This window comes from Echinops telfairi, unplaced genomic scaffold (assembly GCF_000313985.2).
Source record: "Echinops telfairi isolate 266 unplaced genomic scaffold, ASM31398v2 ScPeMD7_7420;HRSCAF=8458, whole genome shotgun sequence".
Taxonomy (NCBI): Eukaryota; Metazoa; Chordata; class Mammalia; order Afrosoricida; family Tenrecidae; genus Echinops; species Echinops telfairi.
The window spans coordinates 16,155,267-16,167,248 of record NW_022111320.1 but is presented as its reverse complement, the minus strand read 5'-3'; the positions used below and the strand labels follow the sequence as shown (position 1 = coordinate 16,167,248).

Below are 11,982 nucleotides of genomic sequence, written 5' to 3'. Positions count from 1 at the left end.
ACTCCTCATCTGCTAAGTAGATTGGCTTAATGTTCGCCTCTGCAAAGTAGGGAGATTAATATTGACTCTGTGTGGCTGTCCACAGAGGTCCATCCTGAGTAAGTGGTGAGCGCTATTTGCCGAGGTGGGTGGCCCTACATAGATTGGCAGATTTTCTGCTCTTTGGAGATTTGGGCAGACACATGGAGTGAGGCAGTGAGCAGGGATTGTCTAGAACTGGGGTCCTCAAACTATGGTCCGTGGGCCACATGCGTCCCGCCGGAAGACATTTATCTGGCCCGCTGGTTGTTTTTGCCCCGTTTGTTTTTCACTTCAAAATAAGATATTGCAGTGTGCATAGGAATTTGTTCATAGTTTTATTTTAAACTATAGTCCATCCCTCCAATGGGTCTGAGGGACAGTGAACTGGCCCCCTGTTTAAAAAGTTTGAAGACCCCTGAAGCATAAACAGTGCTATTTCCTCAGGGTTTCCTGTAAACCAACCCTCACCCCCACGCCCGCCCGCCCCCAGCCCACCAGACACAACAATACCATTTCTCTTTCCCTTTTCCTTCTGCACGCTCCACCTCACTAGGACAAAGCACAGGAGAGCTGCTGCCATGGTGTGATGGAAGGTGGGAGTGGGCTTCGGGCAGGCGCCCCCTCCTGCCTTTCTCGTAAGGCATTGCCCTCTCAGTTGTGGGATGCGGGCAGAGCTCTGTGGAAAACCCTGCTCGCTCACTTGCTCGCTCGCTCTTTCTCTCTTTTTATTTATTTATTTTCATGTAGAACTGTTGATTCATACGTCTCTTGGAATTAAAAGACATTCCACTCGCTAAACAGAATGCCAGAAAATTATGCTCATTATTTCTATTTTCTGAGTGGAATTGCGTATGATGGAAAAGTTGATTTAAAAATGGGCCCAGCTCTCTCTTCAGATAGGCATTTTGAAGCGGTTGCTTTGAAGTGGGAGACACAGGAGGGACCCTGCACACATTGACAGGGCCTCATCCGATGTCGGTGCGGGTATGGAGGGGCACCGGTCTTATCTCATGCACGTGTGTCGCAATCACATTTAGCATTGTTTTAAATAGGAAAAAACAGATCGTTTTGCTCTGGATCCAGATAGTGGAATGGAAGGGCACATGTTGGCCACCAGTCTTGAATGGTCGGTGTGGGCACCACAACTTCTCCATTCATCCCGATCCCTTGTTAATATGCCCTGGGAAAGGCTACTCCCTCTCACGGCTACAAACTCTCTGCTTTCAACGCTCCCTTCTTCTTTGTACATTGAGCCCTTTAGTCACTTTTTCTGAAGCCATCCATTGCCAAATAACTCACTTTGTAAAACATGGCATTTTCTTTGACTCTGCTTAAGAGCTCTGGATTTGGGGGTTGGCTGTTTCTTTTCTTGTTTTTGGAAAACTTGGCATTTTATGAAAACCTGTGCCCAGGTTACCCTGCACACAAATCAAACATCTTAGCGTGTGAGTGTGCTAGGAATTCTGGAGTTCATTTACGCTCTGAACTTCTGCACACCCCCAATGGAAAGGCCTGTGCTAGCTTACTGACACGGTTTCCATTAGGACCCCTTCCGTTCCTTTGCTCCTGCAATTAGATTTGCTTGTTTGGGTTAGTAAAGCACTGACTGCCTTCCCCTGTAGGGAGGGCTCTTGTGGAATATTGTGTCTGCGTTTCTGGAGGTGTTCGCCATTGGCTGTAACCCTATTCTGATGGGACAGTGAGTTGTGCGTACGACTGACATGCAAATGCCATGGAGGTAAAACAACCCTCCTGAACACAAAAGGCAAGCAGTCATTCTTCAGGCGTAGGAAGAGGCTGCAGATGTGCCTGGTGTTTTCAAAGCCCTCTGATTCTTGATCGTGTCCTAGGACTTACACCTAGACCCACTAATGTGTCTGTGTGACCCAGATAGGAGATGGTTATTGTCCATCATTAAACTGTGCTTAGCACTGAAATGTATATGGAATGCACACAAAAGACGCCGGCTTTATCACACTTCCTCAAGACTTTACGGGAAAGAACTCATTCTTCCATTTGCTTACCCCTTGTCCCCCACCCCCCATTCCTTTTGTTAATTGATAAAAAGTTCCCACTGGACATTCCAGCCACTAGCTGGCAGACACAACAAACATTTACAGCTCTGCAGGATGAAATAGCTCAGAATGCAACTTTTGCCCCCTTAAAAAAAAAAACAACCACCTTTGCCGTCCTATTGCCTTTTGAACTAGGTAGCTCATCTCAGGGAGCAAAGCAAGTTAGAACACTCTAACACCTAGGGATTTTAGTTCAATTTCACGGTAACCTCAATTTTACTACCGTAAGTCAAGTTTGTTGTCAGATAGCCCCGTACTGCTCACTTGATGGGCAGATTCATCTGCTTCCCAATGTGCATGCGGTCGATGCCTGAGCAGCGAGGCTGTAATACATCTTTATTGCAGCCAAACCTTGGATGCCGTCCCAAATGACATAATCTCCCATAAGCGGGGGAATCTGGTCTAGACCACAGAATGTTAGGGGTCCACACCTGTTCAGAGGATTGTAGTCAAAGGGTAGTTAACAGCATTTCATTGTCATCCTGGGGGAACAGAGTAAGTCACACTTGGCAGGAGTTGGACCTAGGCCTAGAGCTACTTGCCATTTTTTAGGTAATAAATTAGAATATTTTCTAGGATTTGTTGTAAAGGGTCTGCTTTTGAGGTAAGAGGGGAGCTCTGGTGTTTGTGCAATGCTGTCTATGCACAGTGACCATCAGGAAGGGCTAGTAGGGCAAGTAAGCCAACCATGACTTGTAGTAGTTCCTCTTTCTGCCAATAGAAGCCATGAATGAGGGGATGGCCATGGAGGAGGAAGTGGCAATGAGGACTCAGAATACCGTGGAGGAACGATTCACCGCCTCCTGTGCTTTCACCAAACGTATCCGTCTGTGCGTTGATTCTTTCCCTTTCCACTCATTTACTCATGCCTCAATGTTACGACGGACCTTCTGCGGGTGGTACACATGGTAGAGAACTTGATGGCTAACCAAAGGGTTGGAGGTTTGAGTCTACCCAGAGGCACCTTGGAAGAACACTCTCTGTGAGTTACTGTACTTCCAACACAGTAATCATTGAAAATCCTTTGGCGCACAATTCTGCTCTAACACACATGGAGTTGCCATGCGTCTGAATCAGTTCAAGGGTAACTGGTTTGGTTTTGGTTTGTTGGCTTGTTTACCACGTTCCAGGTACTACGGGAGGCTCTTGGGAGGGAACGAGTTCTCCCGATGGTGTAGTAAATAGGACTGAGGAAGTCTCTCCAAAGGAAAAATTAGGGATTAAGGGAGCACTGGGAAAGGGGATCAGGAAAAGATTCCCTTTTCAGAGTTACTGTGTTTGAAATGGAAGAATGAGGACAGGTGGAAATACAACTCTACCCAAGGATTTCAGTGTTGTCTATTGGCTATAAGAAATGTAAACTGGTGCTTGCTTCGGCGGCACACATACTAAAATTGAACGATACAGAGAAGATTGGCTTGGCCCCTGCGCAAGGATGACACGCAAATTCATGAAGCGTTCCATATCTTAAAAAAAGAGGAAATGTAAACTGGGGGTAGGGGCGGACGCACTAAAGCACTGGGCCTGGAAGCCAGTCGGTGGCCTGAAGCGGGGTTGAAGACAGGGTGAGACAGGAGCTAAGGAAGGACCCGAATGCAGAAGGAGAACATTTCCACAAAATCGTGGTCAGAGAGGAAAAACTATATGACAGAATTATTAGAAACACACCTGGAATTCACTGAAATTATGTGAACTGTATATTCAGGGAACAAGCTGACTGAAACAATCGAGAGTGATTGGCCTCCGATTCAGAAATGGCCGGGATGTAGCTAAGTATAAAGGCCTTCGGAATGGTGAAGAACTAAATGAGCCCCTAGAGTTGTAGAAGTTAATCGAGTGGGTGCTTCCGTGTGCGATGGACATTTCAAAACTTAGAGGAGGGTGTCTAGCGGAGAACAGTTAAAGGTACTTGGATGTTGGAAAACAGGAACCTATAAAAAGATGAAAAGAATGTAAGGTATTTGGTTTGGAGAGAAGGCTGAAGGGGCAAATAGAATAAGTTGTTAAACAGATGACTCGTAATTCGATGTCCATTTCCAGAAGAATGCCACGGAAATGAAAAATCAGGCTTGCTTCTGGGGGAGATGGAGAGGACTCCAGACGGGGCGTGGGAGATTGGGCGTGGAGCCTGGCCGTGGCCGTGGGCTCGGATGCAGTGAGCCGAGTTCCTCTGACCTTCTTGGGCCTTGTTTTCCTACTTGTATTTGTCAGGGGTTGACCATGACCCCTGAGGCAAAGCCCCCAAATATCGATGGGTTATAATATTAATTTTTAGTGTAACCTTGCTCTTAATGTGGAGGTGCTGTGCTTTCCAGCTGATGCTTGTGGGGGGCGGATGGTCAGGCTTGTCTTGGAAGGAATCCCTGGGTGGGTTAAATCCCCCAACTTTGGGGCCGTTAACTCGCTTGCTTAGCTTTGTGCCCCACCCAGACTCCTGAGGGATTGGACTGAGATTCTAAGAGAGCCCAGTCTGATCTGCTAGAATGGAAATCTGACATGATAGCTACAAATCCAGCACGTAACATGAATCTAAAGCGTGCTTGGCTGAAGAAAAACCTGGTCAATTGACTCCAATAGGAAAGCATTTCAGTCACGATAAGGTTAAAAAGCAAACCCGATTATATGCAAGGAAGTCGGCTGGTCAGCTTTGAAACGGGCTCCCATTTTAACTATGGTTTTTTGTTTTGTTTTTTTTAATTTTCTTTACGCGCGTTTTTCTTGATCCAGTGGCAAAGAATGACGATGTCTTCCTGCTGAATCGGGAGATTTTCCCAACACCTTTGGCGCTTCTGCACTGAGGGAATTTCAGATAACAAGGCAGCCCCATGCTGGTCCTTTAAGTTAGGCCCCTCTCCCTGCCACAGAGACTTAGTAGATTGGGTGAAAATGTGTCCACAGAGATTAGATAGCCCGGTGGCCACAGTGCATTTCTCTACTCTGAAAGCTATCTCCCAAATCAGCCCTCTACTGTCTGGTTTATCCAGAGGAGGCTACAGACAGATAACATCCTTGTGATGTGACCCTGACCTTTGCCAACCTTTGTTAAGGCTTCATCTGAAGTCAGACCTAATGTTTGTAAACAGGATGTAATTAAGGCTGGGAACTGACGGGGCTGACATTAAGACAATGCCGAGCTGGCAGGGAATGGTCTGTCAGATGTCAGCTTTCATTGTGTTCTAAGTGCCTTCATAATAATTAGTGTCCTCTGTCTGAAGGAAGTTCGCTCAACTTGGATTAATCTGTCACAGCACGGAGGCCATCCTTGGGAGGGCAAGTGTTTCCTCTGATAAACCTTAGAACAAGGATGAGAAAAAATATCCAGAGACTCAAAAGAAAACTGTGAAAGTCAAGACTACTGGTGACAGGTGTTGCCTGAAAATTAGCAACAGGAAGCATGGGAAAGAGAGAGAGGAAAAAAAAATCAATTCCCCACTCCCACCCCCACCCCAATCCCCAAGTGAACGCAAGCGCTCGGAGTGCTCAGACTGTTGATGGTCCCGCAGGTCTCTGTGGGCTAGGATGCTGTGAGGGGGCAGAAGAGTCCTTGTGTCAGCTCATTGTTGGGCTTTTCCCCTTCATGAGCGCAACACGTGTGTCCAGATGGCCCATGCCCCACGGCCCATAAGAAGATTTTGGTTTAACATATAATTGATCCAAAGAGGCTCATCTGCTTATCAGAAGACATTTGCTATCAGAAGAAGCTGGTTAAGCATCTTCTGGTAGTCACGAGCTGTGCTATTTCTCTTCTTGACCTCCTGCCCCAGGCAAGGGATGCCAATGGGCTGCTTTGAGTCTCCGTACGCACCATCCATGGTCACTTTCAAAAGTAGTCCGAGAAAAAGAGATGCTTCCGGCTGGAAGGTTTTGTCGAGCTGTGGCAGAACCGGTTCCTGAGAAATAGTCCATTCCCTTCTTAATACCAAATTCTTGGGGAGGGGGCCTCTTGGTGCTCAGACTTTCGGGTAAGATCAAAGCCCTGAGACACAGGGAGAGCAGCTCTCTTCAGCATTAGTCTGAGCGCAGAATTTAGTGGCTTTCTGTAATATGTTTGGATGGAGGTTGTAAGTTTTAAAAACCTATATTTGGATAAAAATCTTCAGGTTTTTCCCTTCCATGATTGTGGAATCATGGATTCCCTTCCATGACTATAGACAGGAAGGCTGGCTATGAACTTGAGTTTATTTGTTTTAGGTGAAAATAAAACTTAATACCTTCCACCCACAGAATTTTTAATTGGGCTCAGTCATAGTTTTTATACTTTTTGAATATCAAGGAGAAGTAAAAGAAGCCACGCAATAACTCCCAGTGGAAGAAAGGCGAGAAAATATTATATCAAGTAGACATGACTTTTAATATGTCTGGTAGCTGTTTTAGGAAAAACACTTTCATTGTTTTTATAATTGCATGACTTTCTCAAATCAGAAGAGGCTAATGCTCCTATGAGTGGACCTTCCCACATTCCCAGGATTTCAGTAACGATAAGCTTACTGAAGAGGCAAATGTACTGACAGTCCTGAGGAAGGAGAGGCTGACAAACCATTTGTTTGCGTTCTCTTCTTTTGCTCCTCCCGAGGCAAGTTCTTTGGGGCGGGAACTTCAGAAAATAATTCGGTCCTTCTTTGTTGCCCTTTCACCTTTCTATTTAAGCAAATCCATTATTATAGAGGAATCTGAGCTTCGGTCACCAATTTGTTCTGTACTATTGCATCCTCGAGGCAGATAGTATGGTAGTTCAAAAGGAGCTAAGGACATGTGCCCTGTGATGGAGAGGAGGGGTCTGGGAAAATGGGAGACATACACAACAAAGCAACTCTGGGATTCTCTTGTCATTTTCTCACAAGTACATCTGCCATATTTAGGAGTATATAGAGGGCTAAGTAGGGAAGGTCGCTTTTAAAATTAGTCCTTATGTCATGTCACCAGCATCCACTATTTTTTTTTTATGTTCCTGTAGGTTTGAAGTGACCTTGTGGGTCACTGAAGGCTCCAAGTCCACTTCAGTCTTACTTTTCCTCATTTTGTGGACACGCAGACCAATGTTTAGATCTGAAGGGTGAGGAATCTGGAGGAGCTTTTCCCATGGAGCAATTTTTGTAAAAAATATTTATTTCCTGTTATACCCTCCATTTTTTGGTGTGTCCCCCCTTCCAGCCCTCCCTTCTCCCTTTTTCCACACCCATCCCTGACCTCCTCCTCATAGTTATCACCTGATATTCTTGAAGAAGCAACTATCATTTATGGAACATCCACTACTGAAGCTAATACTTTAATGATAATTTTAAAAAATCATTTATTGGGGGCTCATGCAACTCTTATCATATACATTAATTATGTCAAGTGAATTTGTACATTTGTTGACATCATCATTCTCAAAACATTTGCTTTCTACTTGAGCCCTGGGTATCAGCTCCTCATTTTATCCCCTCTCTCCCTGCTCCCCACTCCCTCGTGAACCCTTGATAATTTACAAATTATTGTTATTTTGTCATATCTTAAACTGTCCGACGTCTCCCTTCACCCACTTTTCTGTTCCTGAATTATTTTTAGCAGTTATTTTCTCCGTGGATTGAACTGAGATTTCAGAGGGCCTAAATAATATTTCCAAGGTTTCTCAGTAAAAATCAGCAAAACTGGAGAGGTGGGGGAAGGAAGTGGGTGTTAACAAACCCAGGGACAAGGGAACAACAAGTGATCTAAAATCGATGGCGAGGAAGGTGTAGGAGGCTTGGTAGGGCTTGATCAAGGGCAATGTAACCAAGAGGAATTACTGAAATCCCAATGAAGGCTGAACATGATAGTGGGACAAGAGGAAAGTAAAAGGAAATAGAAGTAGGAGGCAAAGGGCATTTATAGAGGTCTAAATACAGGCATGTACATATGTAAATATCTTTATATATGACAATGGGGAAATAGATCTATGTACATATATTTATAGGTTTAGTATTAAGTAGTGGATGGACATTGGGCCTCTACTCAAGTACTCCCTCAATGCAAGAACACTTTGTTCTATTAACCTGGGATTCCATGATGCTCACCTTCCTGACACTATCACTGAAGACAAAGTGGGTACATAAGCAAATGTGGTGAAGAAAGCTGATGGTGTCCGGCTATCAAAAGATATAGCATCTAGGGTCTTAAAGGCTTGAAGAAAACAAGTGGTCATCTAGCTGAGAAGCAACAAAGCCCACATGGAAGAAGCACAACAGCTTATATAATCATGAGGTGTCAAAGCGATCAAGTATCAGGCATCAAAGAACTAAAAAAATCACATCATTGTGAATGAGGGGGAGTGTGGAGTGGGGACCCAAAGCCCATCTGTAGGCAACTGGACATCCCCTTACAGAAGGGTTGTGGGGAGGAGATGAGCCAGTCAGGTTACAGTATTACAGTGATGAAACATACTATTTCCTCTAGTTCTTTAATGCCCTCCCCCCACTATCATGATCCCATTTCTACCTTACAAATCTGGCTAGACCAGAGCATGACACTGGTACAGATAAGAGCTGGAAACACAGGGAATCCAGAACAGATAAACCCCTCAGGACCAATAATGAGAGTAGTGATACCGGGGAGGGGAAGGAGAAGGTGGGGTAGAAAAGGAGAACTGATCACAAGGATCTACATAGGGGAACGGACCACAGAAAAGTGGGTGAAGGGAGACATTGGACAGTGTAAGACATGAACAAATAATAATAATGTATAATTTATCAAGGGCTCATGAGGTAGAGAGGGCTCAAGTAGAACGAAAATGTTTTGAGAATGATGATGGCAACAAATGTACAAATATGCTTGACAAAATGGGTGTATGTATGGATTGTGATAAGAGTTGTATGAGCCCCCAATAAAATGATTGGGAAAAAAAGGCAGCAAAGCTGGGATTTAAACTAAAATCTGGGTTTACTCCTTCCACAAAGGTAGGCATATATATATATATATATAATTTTTTTGCAATTTTTCCTATAACGTTTTTCCTCACTTTTTGGATTGTGAATCAGCTGAAGGTTCACAGGGCAGATCATCAGTGTGTACCCTCAACAGCACATGCATGCGTTGTTTCAACTCCGCCATTGTAGTTCTCTCAATGCACCATCACTTAACCCCCTTCTTTCTCCCCGTGCTTCCTGCTTTCTCGCCCCCTTTTCCTCTAACACTCCCTACTTTCCCCTTGGGTAAAAAGCCACATATTCTTGCACACAAATGAACACAAGTACAAAGGAAAACCTTTTAGCATGTTTCTTTTTCTGTCCTTCCCCTTCATTCAGAAAACAGTCACCCGGATACAGGAACCACCACTTCTCTGCCAGTTTGTCATACGTGGTGACTTGTGTGTTGCTCTGATGCTGAAGGCTCTGCCACTGGTATTTCAAATACCAGCAGGGTCCCCCAAGGTGAACAGGTTTCAGTAGAGCGTCCTAGACTAAGACTATGAAGGAGGAGTAGGTGATCCACTGAAAACTCTCTGGATAGCACTGAAACCTTGCCAGTTACTGAAAACCTGAACAGAAGCAGAACATTGTCAGAGATAGTGTCAGAAGATGAGCCCCTCCGTTTGGAAGACCCTCCGAATAGGACCAGGGAAGCGCTGCCTTCTCAAAGTGGAGTAAATCATCATGATGCATGTGGCGTAAAGCCTGTGGGAGTCAAGCCGCCAGGACCCTCCTTTGCTCATGGGACACAATGCACAACTGTAAAATCAGCTGCCAACATCAATTAATAATTGGAACTCAGAATGTACAAAGTATTAATATCTAGGAACTTGGAAGTTGTTAAAAGTGAAATGGAACACATAAGAGTAGACATTCTAGGTGTTTGTAAGCTAAAATGGACCGGTAATGACCATTTTGAATCAGAAAATCCCCTGGTTTACTATACCAGCAATGACAGATTCAGGAGGAATGGCATGGCATACATTTGTAAAAAGGACATTTCAAGATCTATCTTGAAATACAAGGCTATCTGTGATAGGATAATATCTGTCCACAATCAAGGAAACTCAATCAATACAACTACCATTCACATGTATGCACTAACCACAAAAGCAAGTGGTGCAGAAATGGAAGAATTCTATCAGTGTTTTCAGTCTGAATTGGATCAAACGTGCGATGAAGATGTGTTGATTATTGGGGACTGGAATGCAAGGGTTGGAAATAAAGAGGAAGGCCAGCAGTTGGAAAATATGGGCTTGATGACAGAAAGGAAGCTGGAGATCGCATGCTAGAATTTAACAAGACCAAAGACTTCTCCACCACAAAACAACACCACCTGACTTCTCAGAGGTGAGTTCAAGTTGAAGCTGAAGAAAATGAAAACAAATCCACACGACTCAAAATCCAACCTTGAGTCTATTCTCCCTGAATTTTGAGACCACCTCAAGAACAGATTTGATCTATTAAACACGAATGACAGAAGACCCGATGAGCTGTGGGAGGACAGCAGGCACATCAGGCATGGAGAAAGCACAAGGTCATTGAAAAGACAGAAAGAAAAAAAAGGTCAAAGTGGATGTCAGGAGAGACTGAAACTTGCTCTTGATTGTAGAGTAGCTAAGACAAATGGAAGACATGATGAAATCAAAGAACTAAGCAGAACATTTCAAAGGGTAGCTCAAGAAGACAAAGTCAAATATTATAATGAAATATGTAAAGATGCAGAGAAAGAAAACCAGAAAAGGAAGAACATGCTCAGTGTATCTTAAACTGAAAGAACAAAAGAAAAAAAGTGAACCTGTGAGTTGCAACATTGAACAAGAAGTGTCCAGAGAAGATAGAAAGGATCACAGAGTCACGGTACCACAAAGAACTAGTTGATATCCATCCATTGCAAGATGTAGCATATGAGCATGAGCCAATGGTATTTATGAAGAAGTCCAAGCTACATTGAGAGGATTTGCTAAAATCGAAGCTCCACGAATTGATGAAACGCCAATTTTAATGTTCCAACAAGCTGTTGCAGGTCTGGGAGAATTCATTCTGCTGCGTCAGGAAATTTGGAAGACAGCTACTTGGTCAAATGACTGGAAGATCTCCATATTTGTACTCATTTCAAAGAAAGGTGACCCAACAGAATAGTCAAACTGTAGAACAATATCATTGATACCAGATGCAAGTTAAATTTTGCTGAAGACCATTCAACAATGGTTGCAGCAGTACATTTGCAGGGAGCAGCCCAAGGTTCAAGCCGATTCAGAAGAAGATGTGGAACAAGGACTACCATTGCTGATGTCAGATGGATCTTGGCCGAAAGCAGAGAATACCAGAAATGTTTACTTGTGTTTACATCATTGACTGTGTGAAGGCATTCGGCGGTGTGGACCGTCATAAACTATGGACAGCCTTAAGAAGAATGGAAATTCCAGAACACTTCATTGTGCTCATGAATCAAGAGGCAGTTGTGGGAACAAGGGAATATTACATGGTCTAAAATCAGGAAAGGTGTGTGTCAAGGTTGTATCCCTTTACTGTACTTATTCCATCTCTGTGCTGAGCAAGTCAGCAGAGAAGCTGTAGTATATGAAAATGAATGTGGCACCACGATTGAGGAAGGCTTATTAACTTGCGATATGCAGATGACATAGCCTTGCTTGCTGAGAGGGAGGAGGACTGGAGGCACTTGATGATGAAGGTCAGGGATTGCAGATTTCAGTATGGATTGTGACTCAAGGTCAAGGAAACAAACATCCTCACAGTTGGGCCAGTAGGTAACTTCGGGACAAACCGAGAAAGGATCGAAGTTGGTAAGGATTTCATCTTGCTTGGATCCACAGTTAGTGCTCATGAAAGCAGCAGTCAAAAAAGCAGATGACACTGCATTGCATAAATCTGTTGCACAAAACCTCTTTCAAGTGTTGAAAAACAAGGATGTTACTTGGAGGACGACAGTGCACCTG

The 11,982-nt window shown here is 44.0% G+C and overlaps 1 non-coding gene across 1 annotated transcript; it reads left to right on the top strand.

Annotated features, from left to right (window-relative positions):
- The first annotated feature begins 3,460 nt into the window (after positions 1-3,460).
- LOC115872200 lies at positions 3,461-3,566 on the top strand. The gene has a single exon (XR_004047732.1). It is a non-coding gene; the product is annotated as a U6 spliceosomal RNA (small nuclear RNA).
- The last annotated feature ends 8,416 nt before the right edge of the window (positions 3,567-11,982 follow it).